The 26,528-nt window shown below is 48.9% G+C and overlaps 1 long non-coding RNA gene across 3 annotated transcripts; it reads left to right on the top strand.

Moving 5' to 3' along the window:
- The first annotated feature begins 1,184 nt into the window (after positions 1-1,184).
- Positions 1,185-21,794, top strand: LOC112544290 (uncharacterized). Of its 3 annotated transcripts, XR_012896717.1 has the most exons (6): positions 1,185-1,329; positions 7,128-12,258; positions 13,284-13,355; positions 13,991-14,096; positions 15,798-15,844; positions 17,995-21,782. It is a non-coding gene; the product is annotated as an uncharacterized LOC112544290 (long non-coding RNA). The 3 variants fall into 3 exon arrangements; XR_012896718.1 differs by lacking the exons at positions 1,185-1,329; positions 7,128-12,258 and adding an exon at positions 12,265-13,093 and having other exon boundaries at positions 17,995-21,794; XR_012896716.1 differs by lacking the exons at positions 1,185-1,329; positions 7,128-12,258 and having other exon boundaries at positions 13,101-13,355; positions 17,995-21,794.
- Positions 21,795-26,528: the final 4,734 nt, after the last annotated feature.

Here is a 26,528-nt window from a genome sequence, read left to right as displayed (position 1 = left end):
GGGGCTTTTTTGCGCAAAACAAATCTGAGCTGCCTACACTGGCTCTTTTGCCCAAAAGCTTTTGTGCAAAAGGACTTTTGCCCGAACGGGAGCAGCATAGTATTTCCGCAAGAAGCACTGATTTCTTACATGAGATCGTCAGTGTTCTTGCAGAAATTCAAGCGGCCAGTGTAAACAGCTGGCAAGTTTTTCCACAAAAGCAGCTGCTTTTGTGGAAAAACTTGCCAGTCTAGACACAGCCCAGGGGTTTTAGATAACAAACACAATGGAATAGTGCCACCAATACCCCTGTCAGAAGCACAGGGCCAGCTCCCCTATCAAAGTACACCACCCAGCACCTCCACTCCTGCCAAGGCTGTTGGGAAAGGTGTGTCCTGAGGCTGGCACTGGGGTATTCGGTGCAGGGGACTTTGGGGTCAGTGGCTGGCGCTGAGTGGTAGTGGAGGGATGGGGGTCTCTAGGGGTTAGGGACGGCAGTGGGGGGTTCTGGGGCTGGGATGTATCCCAGTCATGGCCCCCAGAGCTGCTGTAAACATGTAGTGACTGCCAGAGCTGAAACCAGCTGTTTGTGGCTGCTCTGGAGGCTGGAGCTTTTGGCAGACTGGTAACATTTCATTTCCATGTTTGCATATTCATTATTTGGCTAATAAATATGCAAATATGCAAATAAAATGTTACCGGACCGCCAAAAGTTTGTGAATCGGTTTGCCAGTATGCGGTATAAAAAAGGTTGGGAACCACTGCTTTAAGCAACCGTATTAAAAGAAGAGATAAAGCAGTGTGGAATCAACTGAAACAGTGTTACTGGGGGAATGAATTTACACGAGAAGGGAATGGGGGAATAATCCGACACATCTAATATAACATAAACATGACAGTGCAGTGGAAGTGACAGCAAAATACTGGCATGACGCCTGAATCCAAAAACCAACTGCATTATCCCTTGGGGTAAGTGTATATGAATGGTCAGGAATGCCCCCAAATACAGTAACTTTTCTTTCTCGTCACAGGACTAGTAACAGTGATTGCAGGGTTGCCCTGGATTGCAGGGTAGCCTAATTGAAAGGCCTTGGGGAGGCGTGCTGGGGAGTCCCATGATGCTCTGGTTCAGGACTACCACCAAAGAGGATTCGCAAAGGGATAGAACTACGACTGACTGGTGAGCAGGATGGTTCTCCTCTTCTCCCTGCTTTATGCACCATTGGATTGTCTCCTTGCTGCATGGGGGTGAACTGCAGGAACTCGCCTGCTTGCTGCCACTAGAGTGGACAGCACAGAGGCTGTGGTGACAGCGTCCTTATAAAGCCTTTCTGGCGGGAAAAGTCTGAGGTAAATTGAATCTTTGGCGGGAAAGAACCAGTTTAGTCCAGTTCCTCAGTGGTCAGTCCTGAGGAAAAGCCTGCCAAAACTGACAATGCCAAAGGTCACAGACTCCATTTTGATTATCAAGGACTCCATTTTGAATTACCCTAACCACTAGGTTAAACATCATAACACCTGATTTAACTAACAATCCTCCCACAAAAACATCCCAGCAGTGAGCACAGAGATCATCCCCGACTTGTATTCTTTGTGCAGGGGCCCAGTTCCCAGACTTGTAAGGATCTGTTAGCACCCAATGTTTCACTAACATTATAAAAGCAAGCTGGCATTCTTGAACTGAAGCACTAATTTCCAAGACTTTGTCCCAGCTGCATGGCTAATGAGTGGCAGAATGGATCCATAAGTAGGTCACCACGTACATTGCAGGGTTGGATGGTACAGGAAATTGGCCAAAGAGCGTTTCATCTCTAGAAGCTGAAGTTCAAGGCCTTCAGGGTCAGCTCAGATGCACAATGACCTCCCCTCCCTACTCTTTGACAGCCTCTTTGAAGTGACTTGCTGGGTCTCAGTACTAATGGACAAGGGTCCACAACTCAGAAACTTCCCTCTTAACAGGCACAGCTGATATCAACAGGAATGAAGTGCTTAAATATCTTTGAAGGTCTGGGTTAAAAATACCATCAAACCAAATGAGAGCAAATCAATTAATCAGGATGCTCACTGATGGGTGAAATTCAGCCCTACTCAAGGCACCAGCACAGTTAACGAAGTCTCCGGAGGTGCATCCTGATGAACATCTTCAGAGTCAAATGTTACTCATCACGTTTTATTTATTAGCCCACACTAGCCTGATTTTGTTTTGTCCTGTCTGGAATAACCTGGGATTAACTGGCTAGTGGGTGTTGCCTTTACTGTAAATATGGTTTTAGTTGCTAAGAAACTGCTTTTGCATAACTAACAGCATGATCTAGATTTTCACCTCGAATCGGTCAGAGCAACATGTTCTCGGCATCTCTCTGAAAATCACAGCTGAGGGTCTGTGTCTGAACTCTCATGTGAGGTGGGACGGTAGGGTTTGTGAGTGGCCTGTGCCAAAATGGGGAGTGGCTTTGTGTGCAAAAGTACATGAATGTATGTGTATGATGAGCATGTGTTCCTCCTGTGCATCCTTGGCATGGTCTGCATGCAAAAAGCACAGTTCTGCGCTTGAACATGTGTGTGCAGAAGGATGAGAGTGGCTGTGTACGTGTGGTTGGTTGAGTGTTTCTGAGTCTCCTGTGCACACAGGAGGGAATGCATGTGCCTGAGTGCCTGTGTCTGTATAAGGGTGGCCACCAACCAGTAGATTGGGATCTACTGGTAGATCTTGGAGCCTCAGACAGGTGATCCTGACAGGTTTGACCGGGAGGCTATCAAGTGCCAGCACTTCATCTGCTCCTCTCAGCACTGCCGTGCTGCTCCTGCCCTCTGCTTTGGAGCTGCCCCCCACTCCTGGGAGGCTCTTGCTTGAAGAGGAAAGGGTGCTGATGTCAGGGTGACCCTCCACCCACCCTGTACCCCATCTCCACAGAGTGGAGAGGGGCAGGGATGGTGAATTTGCCGGCTGCTTTTGGGAGTAGGGGTAAGCCTGCCTTAGTCCTCTGCACCACCACCCAGAAACCACCTGTAGTAAGCGGTGTCCAGCTGGAGCCAGCATCCAAGCCCCAGTCCTGAACCTATCCTGCACCCCAAACTCCTGCCCTAGCCCTGAGTCCACCTGCACCCAAACTCCCTCCACAGCCTGCACCCTGAACCCTCCTGCTGCTCAACTACCTCAGCTCAGGACTCCCACACTCCAGATCCTTTAGCCCAAGATCAGAGTCTGTATTCCTCTCCCCCAGCCTGATAACAGTGAGTGAGGATGGGGGAGGGAGGAAGAATGGAGTGAGCAGGGTTGGGACCTTGAAGAAGGGGTGGGAAGGAGGCGAGGCAGGGGTATCTGGGTTTGAGATACATCCTGGATTGCACTTACATTCAAAAAGTGATCTCATACTTAAAAGGGTGGAGACCACTGCTGTATAGGTATGAGAGCAGTGGGTGTGCATTAGCATACATGTGTAGACGAGTGAATACATGCCAGAGGCAAGTGTGTGCAGATATGGGATGGAGGGCATTGTATTCCTTTCAGTGTTGGTGAATCTCCGATCTATGTGCATGTCAGTACGTACATAGGTAGCTGTGCATGGATATCCCTGAGCATGGTATGACAGCATGGTGTGGGGTATGCCCAGACACATGTGCATACATGTGAGAACATTCCATGTAAACACTTGCATTCTTACGTGTGTGAGTCCACATGGGAAATCAGAGGTACTTAAAAGGCTGATTGAGTCGCAGTTTCAAGGCAAAGACATTGGAGGAAACACATTTCCTCTCCTTCCTGCCTCTTCATGTTGCTATAGTGATCAGATGCTCTGGCTCTTTAATCTAAAGTGTCCATTAACTAAAACTCTCTAATAGTGTCCCTTCTACAGGAGGCACATAGCATCTATTGGAGCCCAGGCATCTTTGGGCCCACAACTGGGTACTTACACCAAAGCCTTACTCCAGCGGCTCCGTAATCCACCAAAGGCATCTTGCACCCTCCATTCTTTGTCCTAGGGCAGAAACGCAGTGTCTGTGCTGTGAATAAAGAAAGTGCCTCAGTGGCAATGCTGAGACTGTGTCTACATATAACAAGAGCCCAACGCTTTTGGTCCTCCAGATCCTTTGCACCCAAACCCCTCCATGTCCTCACTCTTTGGCCACAGAGGCTCCACCCACTGAGAACAGAAGAGCAATAATCTGATGGAAGCTGGGACAATAAAGTTGCTTCCAGGAGTCATCACTGGTGTGGTGGGTGTACAGTCCCTGCCTCTGTGAACTGATGCCATCCAGGATGCCCCCTTGTGGCCCTGCTTGCACCCTGCCTCAATTTCTTCCCGAGTCCCGAAATAGCTCACATACACTCAGGTCTTTAGAACAATAGTCCCTTTACCCTAGGTGAGGATGGGTATAATTTATTCAAATTACTCACTTCCCCTTTTATTTTCAAAGTATCGCAGTCTGTGCATTCCCAGTCCGTGCCTCCCTAGCCTGGACACTTCTCCCTCAGGGGCAGGGGCTTCACAGCTCTTCTCACTGGGACCTGTGTGTTCTCGTTTCAGTTTCTGCCTCCTCAACCAGCGGCTTGACACTTCACATCTTGGGTCTCACAGTCCTGCTTCCTGGGACCAGAGTTGTCAGTTCTGGCCTCACTGGACTGTCACTCAACCCCTCGGGTGCATCTAGACTGGCAAGATTTTGCACAAAAGCAGCCGCTTCTGCGCAAAAACTTGCCAGCTGTCTACACTGGCCGCTTGAATTTACGCAAGAACACTGACCTTGTAATGTACAAAATCAGTGCTTCTTGCGCAAATACTTTCACACTCCCGCTCAGGAAAAAGCCCTCTTGCGCAAGAATACTTGCTCAAGAGGGCCAGTGTAGACAGGGAAGAACTGTTTTGCGCAAAAAAGCCCCGATGGCTAAAATGGCGATCGGGGCTTTCTTGTGCAAAATCACGTCTAGACTGGCCATGGATGCTTTTGTGCAAAAGCACTTTTTGTGCAAAAGCATCCGTGCCAATCTAGACGCGCTTTTGTGGAAATACTTTTAATGGAAAAACTTTTCTGTTAAAAGTATTTCCGCAAAATCACACCAGTCTAGACGTAGACCCTAAGTTCAGGGGTCATTTGAATTGCCTTCCATACTGGGCCAGCTGGCTTTTTTCTCCCTGTAATGGAAGTCTGGAGGAGTCATGAGGCCCCACACCCTCCTAGGCAGTCAGATGTAACTCTGAGCCAGCAGGCAGAATAGAAGGTTTATTAGTCAAGAGGGACACAGCATAGAACAGACTTATCAGCACAGTAACCAGAAGCAGTCAGTACAATCCATCTTTGGGAGAGGGGAGCCCAAAACCAGGGGCCTGACTCTCACCCTACCTACCTTAGTAGCCAGTTGAGACTGACCCACTCCCAGCTCCCTGCCCCCTACCCTAGTTTCTTCTCCAGCTTTAGATCTGCTTCCCAGGCAAAAGACATCACCTAGTTGCATCCCACCAGGAAATTTAGTTCAGTTTAGGAAGGGCATTGGCCATTGTGTATGTGGGGGAAGCTATCATACTGAAAATCCCATCACCATCTAGGTACTGGTGCAGTACTCTGGGAAACTGAGGAACACACATGGATTACTATAGGCTAATAGAACTCACATGCAACATAACAAAATACAGGACTATGTAGCACTTTAAAGACTAACAGGATGGTTTATTAGATGATGAGCTTTCGTGGGCCAGATCCTCTTCCTCAGATCAAATAGTGGAAGAAAATAGTCACAACCATATATACCAAAGGATACAATTTAAAAAAATGAACACATATGAAAAGGACAAATCCTCTGAACTGTCATTCATGCTAAAATTCGACACTCTGCACGGGGGTCTCAACAAAGACTCTAGCTATCTTACCCATTACAGAGATAGCTTCCGCAATTATCACCTCTAATACCATTAGCTCACAGACATTTACCTCCCCCCCACATCCCCCTTCTGTTCTGAAATGTGATTTGTCCTTTTCATATGTGTTCATTTTTTAAAATTGTATCCTTTGGTATATATGGCTGTGACTATTTTCTTCCACAATTTGATCTGAGGAAGTGGGTCTGGCCCACGAAAGCTCATCATCTAATAAACCATCTTGTTAGTCTTTAAAGTGCTACATCGTCCTGTTTTTTGTTTCAGCTACACCAGACTAACACGGCTACATTTCTATCACTATGCAACATAACAAGGCATATAAAATCCCTACTTTGTCACACGACCCAACATCTCCCGTGAGGGCTTGGGGCCTCCCATGCCTACTCATCTAATCACTCTTAGTCCTTCCCAGGAGTGTCTAATAATCTCCCAAACCTATCTGTGCTTGATGGGGAGAGAGGAGAGTCTTGCTGTGCCCCCTCCTAGACCTAAGGCCAGAAGGGCCCAACCTTCCCCACCCTCTTCTGTAGCCTTTGGCTGACCTATTTCGATCAGTGGGGCTCATGCTCCCAGGCCCCTGAAGGAACAGTGATCTGGGATTTTCCTACGCTTTCCCACACCCCCACACTGACTCTTCCCCAGGTCCAACTTCCTCTCTCCAAATGACTGCTGCCTTTGAGTCTCTGAGATGATCCATCTCTGTAGGCTTGCTCTGGTTCAGGGCAGAGGACTTTCTCGGTGGCTACACTTTGAATTGCAATGGAGCGCTGTACCTCCTGGGTAACTTGGACAAACACTGCTCCGACCAAGAGAGTCTGGCCTCTGAACTACTAGCCCATAGATGCCAGGGCGCTGAACTATGGCTATGAACTGCTGGGGTGCCAAGGCTCAGCCCTGGCATGAATTAAAGACTCTGTATAGGACTAGGCTTCAAATGCCATGGACAGCATCAGACCTGTGCTAGGAAGTCACAAAATATCACTCAATTTCAGCCAGGCCACCAAACAGCCTTCAGCTGTAACTTTCAGCCACAGCCAGCAAGGGGCAGATTTGAACCGGTGATAGCACGTAGAACACTTGCAAAGCGCTGCCTATGAGATGCTCATTAAGGTGTTGGGAGCTGGTGCAGACAACATCCTATGCAGTGCTCTGCAAATCTACCCGGCCATCAAATACTTGAGGGGATGAAGAGAAGGTGAAAATGAGACATTTCGACAGGCCTGCCACACTGTGTGGCAAGAGGGTTAATTTTTCTTTCTATTGTCATTTCAGGTTCCCTTTCAGACAAGCTGAATTACACAGTACCGGCAGCTGGAGCAGTTACACAACCGCCTTCACTGGAATAAAGACAGCCCCCTGAAACGCAAATAGAAGCCTGTCCTTGTGGATAAGGAATTGAAGTAGTGCTTAGAAAATCTGTGTTCAGTTCCCATCTCCGTCCCAGAGTCCATGTGCAATATCACCTAAACCCTCTGGGCATTGGTTCAGCAGCTGTAACATGGGGAAAGTGATTCGTGCCTTGTCTAGTCAGACTTCCAGCTCTTTGGGGATACAGACTATACCACGGTGTCTGGGGAACACTCATGGTGTGGTTCAGAGGTGAAAGTAACATAATTTTTTTACTGTCCTATCACAACCCACCCCCACTGTTTAGGGGGAGCTAAACGGGGGGCGGGGGAGAGTGGGGGACTGGCAATACCACAGTACCTGTAAGAAATGTAAGTGTGGGGTGGAGTGCGAGGGCTCAGGGCAGAAGACTGGAGTATGTGGGGGTGCAGGAACATAAGAACAGCCATACTGGGCCAGAACAAAGGTCCATCTAGCCCAGTGTCCTGTCTGCCAGCAGTGACCAATGCAAGATGCCCGAGAAGGAGTGAACAGAACAGGGAATCATCACATGATCCCTCCTCTGTCATCCATTTCCAGCTTCTGACAAATAGAGGCGAGGGACACCATCCCTACCCATCCTGGCTAACAGCCATTGATGGATCTAACCTCCAGGAATTTATCTAGTTCTTTTTTGAACCCTGTTAAAGTTCCGGTCTTCACAATATCCTCTGGCAAGGAGTTCCACAGGTTGACTGTGAGCTGTGTGAAGAAAAAACTTCCTTTTGTTTGTTTTAAACTTGCTATCTATTAATTTCATTTGGTGACCCCTAGTTCTCATGTTATGGGAACAAGTAAATACCTTTTCCTTATTCACTTTTTCCACATCAGTCATGATTTTATAGGCCGGTATCATATCCCCCCCTTAGCATTCTCTTTTTTAAGCTGAAAATCCCAGTCTTTTTAATCTCTCTTCATATGGGACCCGTTTCAAACCCCCAATCATTTTTGTTGCCCTTTTCTGAACTTTTTCCAATGCCAATGTATCTTTTTTGGGATGCGGCGACCACATTTGTATGCAGTATTCAAGATGTGGGCGTTCCATCATTTTATATAGAGGCAATAAGATATTCTTGGTCTTATTCTCTACCCCCTTTTTAATTATTCCGAACAATCTGTTTCCTTTTTTGGCTGCTGCTGCACGTTGAGTCAAGATTGGGGCGTATGAGGGGCTAAGGGCAGGGGATATGAGGATGTGGGGGGGCAGGATTCAGGAATGGGGATGCAGGAGTCAAGGTTGGGGTGTTTGAGGAGAGGGCTCAGGGCAGAGGGCTGGGTGAGGCAGGGGGGCAGGGGGCTGCAATCGCATTTACCCCACTTACTGAGTGTTTTTTTTCCTGTTTGTTGACGAGGGAGTAAGGCAAAGTACAGACCCTGTGAGCCTTCCTCCTCTGCTCTCCCAGAGAGCAGGTGGGTGCCCTTTGCCTCCCTCCCTAGCCAACAAAAAGGGAAACACACCACTCAGCAATGCAGGTAAATGTGGCTGCAGCCCCTCCAAAATGGCAGCTCCGGGCTTGGGCCAGTCCCAGATGCCAACCCCTCTAACCTGACAGGCTGCCTGCTTCTAGCGGGGCAGCCTGCAGGAAGCCGGGCCGGGAGCGCCCCACCCTCCCCTGCAGCTAAGTGCCCAGCTGGCCAGTTTCTTGCTGGTGCACCACACTGGCTTACTTTCACCTCTGATATCTACTACGCAGTTTAGAGAGTTTGTCTAGTTGATCGAGTCCTCCTAAATGACGGGCGCCAGGACCACCACAGTTGATATGCAGCTTTCTCTGATCACAACTTAAAGCAACTTAAGGGTTTGGTTGTGCCATATGAGCTGACTCACGAATATAAGGTCCCTAGTCTATAGGGCAAACTGCTCTCTTACCTCAGCAGTGTGAGCAGTGCTTATTTCTTATAACAGAAGAGGCGCCGTGCTCTGTACTGCCAGGCCCAGAGGTACTGGGGCGCTGAACCCTAGTTTTCGGGCAGATAATTTGGAAGTTAGCGGGCAGGAGCCCTTTATCTGATTTTTATATATATTAAAAAAAGACAAAAATATTTTAGGTTCAATCAGCTCTAATACTGAGATGTTCTGACATCTTGTGGCGAGTCACTTTTGGGTTAGAATTTTTATATTGTCACTTTGTTACTAATTCTCCCAGGGGAACAGATGGACGGATGGCCCTACCCGAACTCCTGGGCTATCTCAGCTCTGGGAGGGGGTCCAGTAGCTTACAGCAGGAGCAGATACATCTGGGTTCCATGTAAGAACATCATAATAGCCATACTGGATCAGACCAATGGTCCCCAAAGCTCTATACCTATCTTTGACCGTGGCCAATCCAGGTGCTTCAGAGGGAATGAACACAACACGCAATCATTGAGTGATCCATCCCGTCACCATTCCTAGGTTCTGGCAAACAGACGTGAGGGATGTACAGATCATGGTGTTGGATCTCTGCCTTCTCTGGCTAACAGCGATTGAGAAACCTGTTCTCCATGAATGTATCTAGTTCTTTTTTGAACCCCATATCTCGCCTTCATAACATTCTCTGGCAAAGAGTTCTCTCACTTAATCATCTATTTTTCACACTGAAAAGTCCCAGTTTTTTAAATCTGTCCTCATACAGAATGTGTTCAGTATTAATCATTCCTGTTGCCCTTCTCTGTAACTTTTCCAACTCCAGTATATCTTTCTTGAGATGGGGTGATTAAATCTGGACACAGTTTTCAATATGTGGGCACACCATGAATTTATCGAGAGGCAATATGATATTTTCTGTTTTATTCCCTTGTCTAATGAGTCCTAATATCCTGTTATCCCAATATCCGTGCCACTAAACACGGAACAGACATTTTCAGACAACTATTTACAAGATCTCTTTATTGATGGGGTTAGCTAATTTAGACACCACCATTTTATATGTATAGTTGGAATTATATTATTTTGCATTTATCAACATTGAATTTCATCTACTGTTGTGTTACCCAGTCACCCAATTTTGTGAAATCCCTTTGCAGTTTGCCTTGGACTTAACTATCTTGAATAATTTTTGTATCATCTGCAAATTTTGCCACCTGTTTACCCTTTTTTCCAGATCATTTATGTTGAATAACACTGGTCCCCTGGGGGACATCACTGTTTACTTCTCTCCATCCTCAACAGTTATTCCCACGCTTTGATTCCTATCTGTTGACTGGAGTACCTGACAATGCTTTCCAGATCATATAAGGATCCTTAGTTTACTTTAATGACAAGCATTTTGTAATCTTAACCAGGCTGCCTCTGTTTATAAACAAACTCCCTGCATCAAAGGCTGAGCTTGCTCCCAGCTTCAGAATTCCTCACATATCATACTCAGGCTTGTGTTGCAATTAAGAGATTTGTCTCAGGGGAGAGCAATCAGAAGACCTGCCATTTGTTACCATGAGCAAGTGTCTTCACCTCTCTGTGCCTCTGTTTCCCTACCTATAAAACAGAGATAATTCAGGTGTTGTTCCCATTTTACAGGACAGGAGACTGGCACAGTTGGGGCCTGCACTGTAGTATATTTGTAAACTGCTGATCCCCATGTGTTGTTCAGAGCCTATGGATAACACAGCTCGTAAGCATGTGTTCTGCTCTTAGCCCCTTTATAAGAGCAGGTCTAGATGTCCTTTTCCCGCTGGGCTGTAAGGAACAAGCTCTTGGTACTAGGGCTCTGAAGAGGTTCTCAAGACCTAATTGTTTAAATAATTGTTATCAGTAGACTAGAAGCCAATAATGGAATCCCTGCTGGTAACATGTACGGGTGACAAACTATGAGCAGAAGGGTAAATAAGGCCAAGGCCAGGGGAGTGACATACAGCAGCCTGGATCCTGTGGGAAGCTGGACCCATGCCAACAAAACAGGTTTCCCAGAGCCAAATGCAAGATCCCACCCAAGCCGCACCCCTGGAATGGGGAACGGTATCCACACAAGCAGGGACTCTGAAAAGGATTCAGGGGTTATGCTGGTAAACCGCTCAACATGAGCTCCCAGTGCGTTGCTATGGTGAATACGGCTACCGCTAGCAGTAGGCACAGGAGCAGAGGCGTGAGCAGGGCAGGGAGGTGACACAGCATCAGTAAAACTGAGATTGGAGACTGTAACCTAGTTTAGGGGCCACATTTTAAAAAGATGTTGAAAAACTGCAGATTGGGCAGCTGGAGAAAAACGCCTTCTTGTGAGCTACTGAAAGGAGCTACATGTGTTTAATTTCTACAAAAGAGGCTGAGAGGTGACTTCATTGCAGTGTCCAAGTGCCTTCCTGAAGAGAACATGTTGGGCATTAAGGGGCTGTTTAATATTGCAGAGAAAGGCAGAACAAGACCAGGGGGCTGGAAAGTGAAAACAGACACATTCATGTTAGAAATAAGGCACAAATATTTCACAGCAAGGACACTTCACCATTGGAACCAACTACCAAAGCAATTGACGGAGTCTCCATATCTTGATGTCTTCTAATGAAGACTAGATGCCTTTGTGGCATGTGCCTATGATATACCAGAGGGCTGGGATGTGATTTAATGCTCTAATGGTCCCTTCTGGCCTTTTAAAGTCTACTAATTAATGAAAAACTGAGCATGGCCGAGGGAGCAGCCTCTGGGGCTTTGCTGTGCAGTCAACTGATCCCCAGACTCAATTGTCTGGAATGATCCACGGGAAGCTGCTCAAACATCGAAAGAGGCTCGCTAGGGGCAGGACCCCAGCCTCGCAGGGGTGGGGCGGGTGTGGCTCTGACATCACAAAGGCCTGTTGCAGTACCTCAGCCGAACGGTGGTAGGGAGGTGGTGACATCACAGAGAGACCCTGACAACGGCCAGGCAGGATGGAAGCGCAAGGTGGGGCAACCTCAGAGCCTCCCGTGGTTCTGCAGCAGCGAGGGTCCTTCTCAAGGTCTCTCCTTGAGGACTGAAAGAGAATAAGGATTAATGTACGTGAGCCTAAGGAGAAACCAGGTCGGAGTTTTCTCCTTCCTTACTACTGATTTTGTAGCCCCTGTTTAGAAGGTAAGAGCCTCAGAGAGGTTTGAAATCTGTTCAGTCTGATCCACCTGGTTCCATCTGAATTCTAGGCATAGAAACCACTTGGTTAAGGTGATTTGATTTCCTACCAAGGACTCTGTCCTGTAGAATCACTGGGGACATTGGAAGTTTGTCCTTTTCGGTTTCCCTTTTCCTCTTTCCGTCCCTCTTTCTCTTCTTCTGCCCCCTTTTCTCTCCTTCCCTCTCTCCACCACAGAGGGGTGTGTATATTGCGGGATGGGGGCGTGGCTTGCTGTCACTGTAGGAGACCCCCACAAAGAGGTGGGGTTGGAATAGTGCTCTGAGACTGATCCCCTAATGGAGATGACCTGGGCTATCCTTTGGGACATCTGCTGAGACCCCTTTGCCTCCCAGCTCTCAGAATCTCAACGCTGATTGACTGTGGCTATTGACAGGGAACTTTCAGGTCCTTATAAGTCACCAGCGACCATGTATTTGACTGATTATATTGCTTCTCTACAATTATTGTCTCTGCGCAGAAATCAAAGGGTTAATCCAGGCATCGCCATTCTTCTCAAATACTTGCTGAATGACAACTATGAGCACTCGATGGTCTGTAGCTCATTTGAGGGCACTGTATTTGGATCACCGTGCGTTCCAAGGGGCTGGTGGCTAGGGGTGGGACATTGGCTTTGCAGGGGAGGGGTGGGTGTGGCTGTGACATCACAAAGACCTGTTGCAGGATCTCAGCCTATTGGAGAAATGTGATGGGGAGGTGATGACCTCATAGAGAGACCCTGACATCAGTCAGTCAGAACAGAGGTTCAAGGCAGGGGCAACTTCACAGGCTTTGTGAGAGGTGGGGATGGAGTAGTGCTCTGAGACTGGTCCCCTCTGGTAGTGGTGACCTTTGGGGTGTCTGCTGAGACCTCTCAGTCTCCCACCTCACAGGGTCTCCATGCTGATTGGCCAAGCAGCGGTCTAATGACAGGGAGGAGAAGTTTTCCCAACTTCCGTGCTGTGACCTATGGCTGTCCCTTCCTTTGCAGGCTTTGTCTGACCTTGAGCGTGCCATGCTGGGATGCATCCCAGACACAGACCGGCTCCGATACATGTTGGAGGTGAGCATAGTCAGGAGGGGCAGGGGCAGTTTTATCTTAGTGCTGGCAGGAACAGGAAAGGGGAGAATGGAAATCCATTTTCCAGTCTGTCCTCCTAGCCTGCTCCCCCGTGGGCCATCCTTGGTCAGGGCAATGCTATGTTGGGCCCATCTCTTCAGGGACAGGGGAAGGAGATGGAGCTTAATATCAGGGCCCTGGCTGGCTTTGGGAGTGAGAGCTTCAACAGGAGATCCAGGAGATAGTGCTCACAGAAGAGTCACAGACTCCTTCCTAGAGACCCAGGTGGGCCCACAGGGAGTCAGCTCTTCTCTCCTACTGGCACTGAGATTTGGGGAGGCAGGGAGGGAGGGAATTGTCCTCATAGTCCCTCCTTTCATCTCACCTGGGACTTTCAAGCCAGCGAGGGGCAAGGGGGCTGTCTCCATCCTGATGAGCTGTTGATGAACAGCCCAAACACTGAGCATTGTCTGAGAGAGCCCATGACACACTGTGGCAATCCCCTTCTCAAGCACCATGACCGATGAATCAGATATTCCACCCTGAGCACAATGTGTCAGGCCTTGGGGATGGGGGTGGGCTCTTTGCACAGCATGTGCACTGGTCTATTGATCCTGACCTGCCTCCTTCCCCCACAGCCTGGCAACTGCTGCATCAGGTCCAGTGTCCCAGGAGAGAGCCAAAGTCATAAGGAGCAGCAGAGCCCAGTTCTGATTCACCACCATCCCCCTCCCTGAATTTGATGTAAGTGACCTCTGATCCTGACTCCAGGCATCGTCAGACTGGCTCCGATAGGCTGTAGGACAGGGGTGGCCAACCCGAGGCTCGCGAGCCACATGCAGCTCTTCCCCCATCCCCCCGTGGCTTGAAAACCACCCCAATACCCCCCAAAATGGCTCTCTCCTTCCGGCTCCCTGTGTGGACCTGGGCAGGGGAGTCATCTGGCACAGCCATGAAAGTTGAAGAAACAAAGATGGTGGCAGGCAGCGGGAACCTGCTGTGGCCAAAAAAACCTCAAAATGTGTTTAACTGCGGTTTCTTAAAGGGGCAGAGCCTTTTTTTAGAGGGGTTTTTTTTTTTGCTTGACAACTTTGCCCCGGCTCTTTGCACTGGATCCACTGCTATTTTGGCTCTTTGCCCAGAATGGGTTGGCCACCCCTGCTGTAGGACCTACAGCTGCAGGAGCTGTGGATTGGGAGTGTTCCCTTGGGAGGGCAGAGTTACAGCAGGGAACGAGAAAGACGAGTGAAGTCCATCTTCTCCTGGTTCAGTGGAGACCCAGGGCCTTTAAGGGGACCATGTTCCAATCCCTGCTCCAGCCAGATTCATAGCCCCGGCCTTGGGTTCCTTCTTGTCCTCCTGAAGCAGCTGCAAGTGCTCATGGAAGGCTCTACTCACATCCCTTTGCTCCAGGATCCCTCAGGAGGCAGAGAAAGCTGAGGGTGTCTCCCACGGAGAGATTTTGGGGAAAAAGACACCTGGCCCAGGGGAGACTGGGAGATGAGAGTTGAATGCTGATGGAGCCCCCTCTCTTCCCTTCCAGCAGAACTCAGCACAATTCCCCAAACTAGGGAACTTGGTGTCTTAGTTGGGACTGTCCATCAGTGACCCAGGCAGGGATATTAACCATCTGGCCTGGGAGCAGATTTACTGGCTCTACTAACTGCTGCTATGCCAGAGGTAAGGAAACCCAGCTGGAAACCAGAACTCAGCAGAAAAGCAACATTGACAGAAAACAGGCGACAGGACCCCTAAAGAAATGATCACCCTCCCATTGGCCCCAGCTGGCGGATGAGTCTGTCTCTTTCCCCCTACTCAGTTAAGGATCAATCCCCCTTCCCCAGGCACTAAGGATACTCCACCTGGGATAGGGAGCTCTGCTACTTTGTGGGGCCAGAGATGCAACCCCATGGGGATGGAAGAACACAGCTACTAACACCAGACAGAGAAATCTGCCAACGAGAAGCGGCTAAGAAACAGCTGCCTTAGGGAGATGGAAGGAATGGAGGCAGGAGCTCCTCCTACAGTGGGGGCAGGTCTGGCATGGGAGGTCACTAGAGAGGAAGAAGAGTCCATCCCAGGGTGCCAGTTGCCATGAATCCTCCCTGATTCCTATGGGCATCCAAGTCTCTGACTGGTCCTTTTTCTCTTGAGACAGGAGGACGTCACGGCTAAGGTGATGCACTAGCTCCACTCCACCTGATCCTGTCACCAGGCGCCTGAGGCTTTGCAGGGGCTGCTCCTTTTTGGATGCTTCTGATGGGGGGTAGAACCCCACACTCAGGGTTAGAAATCAGGCCTGGGATTCTAGGATCCCACCCAACTGGCCCTGCAGAGCCTGCTCCAGGGGCTACTAAGACACTTGAAAACTCTATTGTTTTGGCAAAGAACTTAGCAGTTAGCTGACAGGAGCACTGTATCTAATCTTTCCTCTCTATATTTTAGAATGTGTCTGTCTGCGAGTCCGTTTGTTCAAGAATTCCTCCTAAAAGGTAAGAGCTAGGGCCACTAAATTTGGTTTGCAGCTTCCTCTTCTAAAGGAAAGCAAGGTCAGGGTTTGGTTGTGCCAGGACAACTGGAAGCCCTCGGAAATGGGCTGTTTTCCTTAACTTGCAAAGGGAGGGGCTGCTGTTCAGAGGGACACGACATGGGAGTGGCCACTGGGGAGAGCTATCTTGCAGAGTGTCCGCTGGGGGCAGCTCCAAGCGGCTGGGGCTCCGTCATCTTGATTGTCAGCACATCACTAAGTAATACCCCTGCCCCAAACCCTTCTCCCCGGCCTTGGCCACAGCGCCATGAGGGGGAGAGACCAGGCCCTTGGCAGCTGGGGTAGATTGGGCGGGGGGGGGGGGGGAGTGAACAGGCCCCTCCCTGGTGGCTGGGAGAGACTTGGGGGGAAGAGAACAGTCCCTGGCAGCTGGGGGGGGGGGGCTAGAGGCAGAAAGAACAGGTTCTGGTGACTGGAGGGGTGCCTTAGTGGGAGAGAATAGGCCCCTGGCAGGCCAGAGAGGAGGCTGGGGGAGAGAAAAGACCCCCCCGCCCAGAGGAGGCTGGGTGCGGGGAAAGAAAAGGCCGCTGATGGATGGGGACCGGGGGAGGGGGGGAGGAAAGGGGATGGGGGAGGGAAGAACAGCCCTTGGCGGATGGGGAAAGTCTGGGGGAGGGGTGAGAGACAAGGCCCAGGGGTGCTGCGGGGAGGAGAAAAGGCCCCACCAACAGTGGGGGAGAGGAGAAAGCTCTGGCAGATGTGGTCCTAATGCAGACGACTCTTCCCCCTCCCCCCCCCCATCTTTTAATTATGTTTTCATGATCACGGAAGGACCCTTCAATTACTTGAAATGACAAGCCCTTTGTTATCTTAATCACCCTGCCTCCCTCTGTTTATAAACAAACTCCCTGGTCCAAAGGCAAAGCTGGTGCAGTTAAGAGCTGCTTCTGGGGCTAGACTAGAGCAGACCTCAAGTATAAGTTCAAACTTCAGAGCCCTGGTCTACACTAACCCCCCTTATTTTGAAATAATAAGTGGAGCAGCCACACTACCAGGCCCGTTATTTCAAAATCTGTACTCCGGCTTTCTTTGGGGAATAAGCTTATTTTGAAATAGTTATTTTAGGAGTTATTATTTCAAATTTAGTTATTTCAGAATAATTTGCTAGTGTAGACATGCCCAGAGGGGGCTACATACTCCACTCTCTCCCCTTAAATAGCACCCATGGTTTGGATGTCTGATTCGGAACCACTTTGATGTGGTGTAAGTTTCTAAACCACTTAGGAGCCTGCATCCTTTAACTTTCAATTAGGCTTCTTAAGTACCCAAATCACTTTTGAAAATGAACAGCTGTGACACTAGGAGTTACTATAGGAGTTACTATAGAAACTTTCTGGGTATCTGGCTGGTGAGTCTTGCCCACATGCTCAGGGTTTAGCTGATCGCCATATTTGGGGTCAGGAAGGAATTTTCCTCCAAGGTAGATTGGCAGAGGCCCTGGAGGTTTTTCACCTTCCTCTGTAGCATGGGGCACAGATCACAGCTGGAGGATTCTCTGCATCTTGGGACCTTCCAAGTATTTGAAGGCTTCAATATCTGAGATATAGGTGAGAGGATTATTCTAAGAGGGGTGGGTGAGATTCTGTGGCCTGCACTGTGCAAGGGGTCAGACTAGATGATCATAATGGTCCCTTCTGACCTTAAAGTCTATGAGTCTGAGTCTATGAGACACTTGGACGCTTTTGGCAATTTTATCTCCAGTCTTTGTATTCTGCTGCTTTTAGTGTTAATGGCTGGTGAGGATGACTGAGTCTGGCCCGGAACAGTCCCCAAGTTTGGCTCTGGAGTTGCAGTTTCTCGTCAGTCCATAATCTCAGTTTCCAAGCACTGTTCTTGGGGAATGGCTAATTTCCATGAGCCAGAAGAAGCTAGTCTCTTGCCAGTAAGCTGCTAGAGGACAGCAGCCCCTGTGCTTTTAAGCAATTGAAGAATGAATTTGCTTTACAAAAGGGAGAATTCTAAAAATACCATGAAATGGCAGTGTGACATTAGCAGGGATAGTGACCCAATATCCAACTCACCACAGGGGCTTTTGTCCTCTAACTACTTTCCTCATTAAGGCTTGTGATGACGTTACTCTCTCTGCTTAAATAGGGCACCGAGGTCACAGCTACCTGGGAAGAAGGGTTTTTTGAGCAGCCAGTGGCAAAACGATCAAGATAGAGCTGCAGGTTGGTCAACGCAAAATGAATGTTGTTTCATGTCCCGTAGGCACAAGCCTGGCAATTTTGGACATTAATGGCTGTGCTGCTGCCCTCTGAATGTCTGCAGACTTCATTTGTCATGACTCGCGTGAGCATTGCCCTCGGCAGGCGGGCATGGCGGGGACATGCCTTTTGGTGCTTCATCACAGGCGTCTGTGTAGTGGAGCTGTTGAATTTCTTTGGCAGTGGGTTTCCTGCTGTAAATGTTGCTCCAGCTCCCATGTGACTGCCCATCCAGGGCAGCAACAGCTGTGACACTGACCCCCCTTATTTGTATATGAATGTGAATATACAGAACTCAACTATGCTTTATGCAAAACAGAGCAAGTAACCTGTCATTTAAGAGCGTGTGATCCCTGGAATGTGTATATTCTGTTTGTGTGCATGTATCAATCTTGTATGTGAAGTTAGAAGTATGAAGTGTAACCATGTTTATTAATGTAGGTCTTCTAGTGAAAGCTATTAGTAGTACTCAAGGAATTTAATGGGAGGGGTGCTGCATGGAGAACTGAATTAAGGATTCCTGACCTGGGGAAATTATTTTTAAGGGATGGGAAGTGAATGATGATGGTCTTTAGCTGGCTTTACAGACTGCTCCCCATCACAAGAGGACACAGGAAGAGACAAAGAATTCTAAGGAGGGGAGATGGGGCAGTTGTTCCCAGGTCAGAAAAAGATTATAGAATCCTAGGGCCGGAGGAGACCTCAGGAGGTCATCGAGCTCAACCCCCTGCTATAAGCAGGAACAACCCCAACACAATCAACCCAGCCAGGGCTTTGTCAAGCCAGGACTTAAAAACCTGTAGGGATGGAGATTCCACCCCCTCCTTATGGAACCCATCCCAGTGCTTCACCACCCTCCTAGGGAAATAGTTTCTCCTAATATCCAACTTGGACCTCCCTCACTGCAACTTGAGACCATTGCTCCTCGTTCTGCCACCTGTCACCAATGAGAACAGCCTCTCTCCATCCTCTGTGGAACCCCCCTTCAGGTAGTTGAAGGCTGCTCTCAAATCCCCTCTCTCCACTCTTCTCTAGTCTAAATAAGCCCAAATCCCTCAACCTCACCTCATAAATCATGTGCTTGAGCCCCCTAATCATTGTTGTTGTCCTCTGCTGGACTTTCTCCAATGTGTCCACATCCTGTCTATAATTGGAGCCCCAGAACTGGATGCAGTATTCCAGATGTGGTCTCACCAGTGCTGAATAAAGGGGAATAATCGCTTCCCTAGAACTGCCGGCAAAGCTCCTCCTGATGCACCCTAATATGACGTTAGCCTTCTTGGCTACAAGGGCACACTGTTGACTCATAGCCAGCTTCTCATTCATTGTAGTCCCCAGGTTGTTTTCTGCTGAGCTACTGCTTAGCCAGTTAGTCCTCAGCCTGTACCAATGCTTGGGATTCTTTCATCCCGAGTGTAAGACTCTACACTTGTCCTTGTTGAACCTCATCAGATTTCTTTTGGCCAAATCCGCCAATCTGTCTAGGTCACTCTGGACCCTATCCCTTAAATCCTACTTTTAACACTTAATAAAATCACTTTTGTTTATTATCAAACCCAGTGTAAATAATTGTTACCTGGAGGGAAAACAACAGCTATGAATATCTGTCTTTCATTGATAACCGAGTGAACTCTATGAGCTTTCTCTAGCCTAATTAGTGTAACTTCTCTAACAGGTGGAAATTGTGATCTTTACAACTAAGGAAACAGAAACCCAGGAAGAGGGGAGAAACTTGCCCTTCAAGGTCACACAGCAAGTCAGTGTCAGAACTGGAAATAGCACCCAGGCATCGTGAGTGCCAGCCTATGTTCTAACCACTAGGGAATGCTTCCCATTCAGTACCAACTGCAAAGAATCATGGAATCTTGACAGCCTGGAGTTGCTATGTGGCTGCTGGGAATACAGCCTGTGTTTGTAACCTTAGAGCACAGATCTTAGGAGACCAAAGGACTTTTGTCCCATGCTAGATCAGTTTCCTATAAAGCCTCCATAGGTAGCTATAATTATAGGGTAACATTTTCAATAGCCTATAAGTCTCATAGAATGTCAATGGGACTTTGGCTCCTAAGTCACTTAGGTGCTATTCAAATAGTTGCCATCTTTTAGGTTTTCAAAACCCCAATAGAAATCAAGGGCCAGCATAGGAGGATATGCCAGGCCTTCTCTACCCATTGCTGGAGGAGTCAGCACCCTGAATTAGTGTGTAGAGAGAGACCCTCCCACAGCCAGAGCTCAGTGCCCATGTAGGCACCTGGATAAAACTCAGATTTTCCAAAGGCTTTAGCATCCAACAGCTCTCATTGTTATTAGGGGGAGGATTTAGTCCCAGCTCTGCCACTGACTTACTGTGATTCCTTGGTCAAATCTCTTCATCTTTCCCCAGCTGCAAGTGGAACTGAGGCTTCCTTTTCAAAATGCTGTGCATGGTAGGGAATAGAAGATGAGCGCATAATGTTATTAGGAACAGAACCCCTTACTACACAGTGCTTTACCAAAATACTCCTGCTGCTATTGTCAAAACTCCCTCTGACTTCCAGGAGAACAGGAGCAGAGTCTTACAGCAACTCACAATTCCTGCCCAGAGAGTTTACAGTCTAGTCTAAACAAGCCCATATTGACTGAAGCACTTAACCCTGGGCTTGATTTTCGCTCAGTAAGTTCTACTGAAGTTAACATAGGATTGGGATGGTATGGCAGCATGGCCAGATGGTGGGTAGCCGGGGTCCATGATGTACACTGGTGTGTCCTGTTGGTGGGTGAATGGAGTCCAGGCCATATGGCGGCTAGGGTTTGTGCTGTACTGAGCCGTGTCCTGTCCGTGGGCAGAGGGGGTCCGTGCTGTATGGTGACTAGGGCTCAGGCTGTACCGAGCTGTGTCCTGTCCGTGGGCAGACGGGGTCCGTGCTGTATGGCAGGCTATGATTTGTTGTCACTTTTATGTCAGAACAACAAAATCACTAGTCTTCCACACAGAGCCAGACCATGGTGCATCAGCATTTCTTCCTACTCCATTGGGAAATGCTCTTTGGTTTCTTCTGTTACCTTCCCCCACCTTGTCCGCCTCCTGCAGACCCTGGCTTATCATTCTGGAGACAGTGGCCCAACACCCTCTCCACTGAGCCCTCTGTGGGTCAGTCCCTCATCTCATTGTAACCTTCTGTCACATACCAGGAGGTTCACTGAGAGATCCTGCTCCATTCACTCAGTGAGGAGACCACCCCCATTAGAAAGTACAGAATGGGGACTCAGCAGGACCCTCTGCTCATGTAGTCTCTTCCCCTCCCTGGCTTCTCCTGAAGCTGTGCTGCAGTGCAAAGGCTAAGTCAACTTGCCCATCCCCTGACTGAAGAGAATCGATGCAATACCTGTTTGGGAACACTTGACGGAAGCAGTCACACAGAGAGGGGAAAAACAAAACAGTGAGTGCACTGCGGTTTCCCAGAGTTTCCTTGTATCCAGCCTACGCTGGAGTGAGTGAGATTATTGGGTTTTGCTCACTAGGGATGCTTTTTCCTCCCCTCCTCTTCCCTGGATCTTCTGAGCACCATCATCATTTCTCTCTGGGATCAATGTTGCTTCAGCCTCCCAGCTCTCTGCTACTCATGTCTTGCACATCTCCTAGACAGTGTGTAATGGGGCACAGCAACTCATAAGGCAAGACCTACAGCTGTTCTGTGCTAGTGCTGCCCGTGGGGTGAGGCAGATGCACTGGAGCCATCACAAACTCAGGGAGAGGCATCTACCCTGCGTCATTCTTCCCTTCGGTCTGATTTTCATCTGTTCCTGTGTAAACACAGTTAACAAGAGCAGGTTCATATTTTCGTCATCTTCCCCTCATCCAGCCAGCACAGGCTGCTTTGGCCTTAGCTTGCAAAGCCGTTTCTGAGACAGGCTCTCCCTGGGGGGAGGAAATGTTCTCTCAGTAAAGAGTCAGTTGGCTGGTGCTGAGAGAGGTCACGCTCGCAAACAAGCAAACAGCCCAGGCACTGAACTCGGTTTCCCCCCAAGTGCTCCCAAAAGATTTTTGAGTCTGACTCCAGATAGACATTTGAATCGGGGCGTTTGCGCTGCTTCGGAGATAAGTCCATTGTGCTAGCCCAGCTAGTGCAAGTGTTTGCAATAGGGCTGATAAAGATACTATGCAATGTCCAGCCGGGCTTATTTACTAGTAAAAACCATCCTGTGTCTGCATTGGCCCAGTGACGGGCTGGCCCTGCTGTCCAGGTATTACTCGACAACATCACTTGGTGCTGGCTATTACCTGGATTTTGTGACTGAGTTCTCTGAGAGGACCGCCTCCTTTCTTTGTTTCAAGTGCTGCTACCTGAACACGGGGAAAGAGCAGGCTTAGTTTTGCCCTGACATCCAGGGGACTTCAGAGGGAGTAGCCTGCTTGTTCCTGAGAGAGACAGGAATGAAACATATCAGGGAGTGCATGACTGGGTGGTTGTTCCAGTGGTCTCCAACCCTTTTTAACCGCAAGATCACTTTTTCAATACAAGATCCACCTCAAACCCAAATACCCTTGCCCCTCTTCACCCCACTTGCGCCTCCGAGGCCTCACTCTGCTCATTCCATCTCTCTTCCTCCCCTAACCTCATTCACTTTCACCCAGGGGTTTAGGGTACAGGCTCTGTTCTTGGGTCAAGGGGTTCAGAGTGTGAGAGGAGCTCCAGGCTTAGCCCAGGGTGGAGGTCCAAGCTCTAGAAAGACGTTTGGGGGTAGGGGGATTCATGTCTGGGGCAGGCAGTTGGATGCAGGAGTTGTTCAGGGCTGGGATGGGGATTCAGGAAGCAGGCTCTGGCTGGGCACCGTTTCACTGAGACGGCGGAGCAGTGGGGTTAAGGCAGGCTCACTCCTGTGCTGGCGCTGGCCCTGGTGCTGCACCACTCCTGAAAGCAGCTGGCATGTACAGCAATGGCTCTATGTGCTGCCCCATATCTACAGGCACTGACCTAACAGCTTTCACTGACCACAATTCCTAATCAATGGGAGCTGCAGGAGCTGCAGGCAAGGACAGCATGTGGGGACTCCCTGCTCTGCCTTTCTCAGGGGCAAGCCAGCCACTTCCAGGAGCAGCAATTACCACAGGGATAGGTATATCTCCATATATTATCTCAGAGAGCTGGAAAGGACCTTGAGAGGTCATCAAGTCCACTCCCCTGCCTTCACAGCAGGACCAAGTACCATCCCTGACAGATTTGCCCCAGATTCCTAAATGGTCCCCTCAAGGGCTGAACTCATACCCCTGGGTTTAGCAGGCCAATGCTCAAACCACTGAGCTATGCCTCCCCTGATGGAAAGAATGACTCCAGCCACAACAGGTCAGGCATTTAGAACTCACTACTCAAAGAATTAAATTTAAGCATAAGAGAAATGAAAGTTGTGAAACGCACAGACCAGTTAGAAACCAAAAATAACCCACTTTGCAAGCAGTAAAAGAAGAAACAACCCCCAACGTGTGTGTCGGGTCGGAGGATGAGAGGGAAGGACAGTGTGTGTTTGTGAGAATGACAGACACACACACACAGGCTGTGTCTACACTGGACCACTTATTCCGGAAAATCAGCCGCTTTTCGGGAATAAGCTGAGAGCTGTCTACACTGGCCCTTGAATTTCCGGAAAAGCAACGACGCTTTATTGTACAAAATCAGCCGCTATTCCGGAAAAGCTACGCTGCTCCCGCTCGGGCATAAGTCCTTATTCCGGAACACTGTTCCAGAAAAGGGCCAGTGTAGACAGCCCAGTAGTCTTTTCCGGAAAAAACCCCCAGTCGCGAAAATGGCGATCGGGGATCTTTTCCGGAAAAGCGCGTCTACATTGGCCACAGATGCTTTTCCAGAAAAAGGGCTTTTCCGGAAAAGCAGCCTGCCAATGTAGACGCTCTTTTTCCAGAAATACTTATAACAAAAACTATTCTGTTTTAAGCATTTCCGGAAATTCATGCCAGTGTAGACACAGCCACAGTGTATGAGTTTGGCAGAGATTTGCATTGCTAAACTCCCTCCATCCCCTTTTCTGTGTGTGGAGCTAGGGTACAGAAATGAGGAGAGGCAGGACACCCTGACATCAGGCCCCCCCGTTTTCTCCCTCCCACACTCTGCACAGCAAGCAGGAGGCTCCCAGGGGGCAGCACCAAGGCAGAGGACAGGAGCAGCATGACAGTGGGTGGAGGGGCAACTGAAGTGCCAGCACTTGAGAGCTTCCCGGCCAAACCAGTCAGGATCCCCTATCCCAAGATCTACTGGTAGATCCTGATCTACTGGTTGGTGACCACTGGTCTATGGCATGAGGCTGAAAAGACCAATTTCTTTCAACCACCCAAGGTCCCATCAGAGGCAGCAGCAAAGCTGCCAATGTGGGGGTGGGGGACGCAAAGGTGACAGCTGCCTTCCCAGCTTGGTGATTGTAAAGGGCCCAGGGCACCGCTGTTACCATGGCAGCAGCAGTGTCCAGAGCCCTGGGCCCTGTAAATCAGTGCCAGAACCCCATGAGGCACAGTCCAGGCAGTGCTCAGAGCTGGGTGGGGGAGACTAGACCCAGCGCCGCCCCTTCTGCCTGAGCCCCGCCCCTTTTAGGGGCTTGGAGCCAAGGCCCCCCACCTTGCCCTGGGCCTAGTGACGTCTGCCACCAGCCCTGGGCAGCAGTCAGTGTGCATACATTAGTGTGAAATGGAGCACTGGGGCAGAGTCAGGGGGCTTCCTTAATGAGCTAGAACCCCCACCCTTACTCCACCCAAGGAGCTCTTTATTCTGCAAAATGCCCCATCAGTTTCATATCCACGTGTTGTCTTCTGTCGTACACACAGGCTGTGTCTAGACTGGCAAGTTCCTCCACAAAATCAGATGATTTTGCGGAAAAACTTGCCAGCTGTCTACACTGGCCGCTTGAATTTCCGCAAGAACACTGACGATCCCATGTAAGATCGTCAATGTTCTTGCGGAAATACTGTGCTGCTCCCATTCAGTCAAAAGCCCTCTTGCGCAAATCATTTGCACAAGAGGGCCAGTATAAACAGCACAGTGCTGTTTTCCGCAAAAAAGCCCCGATTGCAAAAAAGGCGATCGGGGCTTTTTTGTGGAAAAGCGCGTCTAGATTGGCCACGGACGTTTTTCCACAAAAAGTGCTTGTGCGGAAAAGCATCCTGCCAATCTAGACGTGCTTTTCCGAAAATGCTTTTAACAGAAAACTTTTCCGTTAAAAGCATTTTCGGAAAATCATGCCAGTGTAGACGTAGCCAAAGGGTGTGTCGGTGGTGTGATCCCGGGGTGTGATTGCAGCTCCTGCAGGCATCTCTAGCTAGCTTTCATCTGGCCGGCTCGAATCCCAGAGCAAAGAGCTTGAAGCACATGTTTTAGGGTGAGCCAGAACCCAACTGCCACCGTTTAACTACTCTGCTACCCGACCTAGCTAGAGGAAAGGTAGCTCAGCTGTCTTTACTGGATCATACCCAGTGATAATTGCCTGGTTCCAGCCCCTGAGGCTCAGGGCTCCCCTCTAGCATTGGGGAGTCCGTGCTGGTACCTACCCTCCGGTGGGGCTCGAGCACACAAAATCTACTAGCCTGGGGGCCCCTCTAGGCAGTAGTGTGTGAGGGGAATGTGGGAAGTGTCTTTCTTCTTCTCAGTCGGGGGTCACGTCCGTGAGAATGGGTTTTTGGTTTTTTTTGCTTCTCACTTGTGTGCAGCTCTCAACTGATTTTTCTGTGCGTCAGCGGCCCCCGACCCGAAAAAGGTTCCCCACCCCAGCTCTAAAGCATGTGTAAATAATTATCATCATGATGGACAAAAGTCCTATTCAGCACAGGATCATCAGAATTGGGCCTTTTGGTTTTTTACACAAACAAATTCCTCTTTAAATCAGTGGGCGTTTGCTAGAATAAGAATAAAAACCCAGATGCGTGTGTGTGCCGGTGTTAGTCTTGGGCCTAGCATTCAAGATATGTGACTTGAAGAGCAGAAGAGAAAACTCTAAGATGCTCTCAGATTCTAGGACAGGGCTAAAAGAGGGGTCCCTCTGGCTAAAAGAGGGGTCCCTCAACTAGAGCAGGTCAGGAATTTTTTTTTGTAAAAAATAAAAATAAAAATGCAGATTTGTCAAAACTGAAACTGTTTGTGAAATAGTGTCAGTTTTGATGACTCTCCCAGTGTCCAAAAAAAAAAAAAAAAAAAAAAGCAATGTGAGTTACCAGGGGGCTTCGTTTTGCATTTTCAAACAAAACAAATAATTCTGGTTTGTCAATTCAAAACAACCACTGTTTAGAAATTTAGTCTAATACAATGTTAAAAAATTGAAAAAAAAGAGTCCAAAATCAAAACAAAATGTTTCCATTGCCCTAAGACATCCCTTCTCTCCTCTCCTCCCCCCTCAGGTCACAAACGTTTTCAAGAGTTCAATTTTGAGCACTGATCTTCCATGTTT

Source organism: Pelodiscus sinensis, chromosome 19 (assembly GCF_049634645.1).
Source record: "Pelodiscus sinensis isolate JC-2024 chromosome 19, ASM4963464v1, whole genome shotgun sequence".
In the NCBI taxonomy this organism is placed as follows: domain Eukaryota; kingdom Metazoa; phylum Chordata; order Testudines; family Trionychidae; genus Pelodiscus; species Pelodiscus sinensis.
Note: the sequence above shows the minus strand (reverse complement) of the source record. Positions and strands in the feature narration are given on the sequence as shown.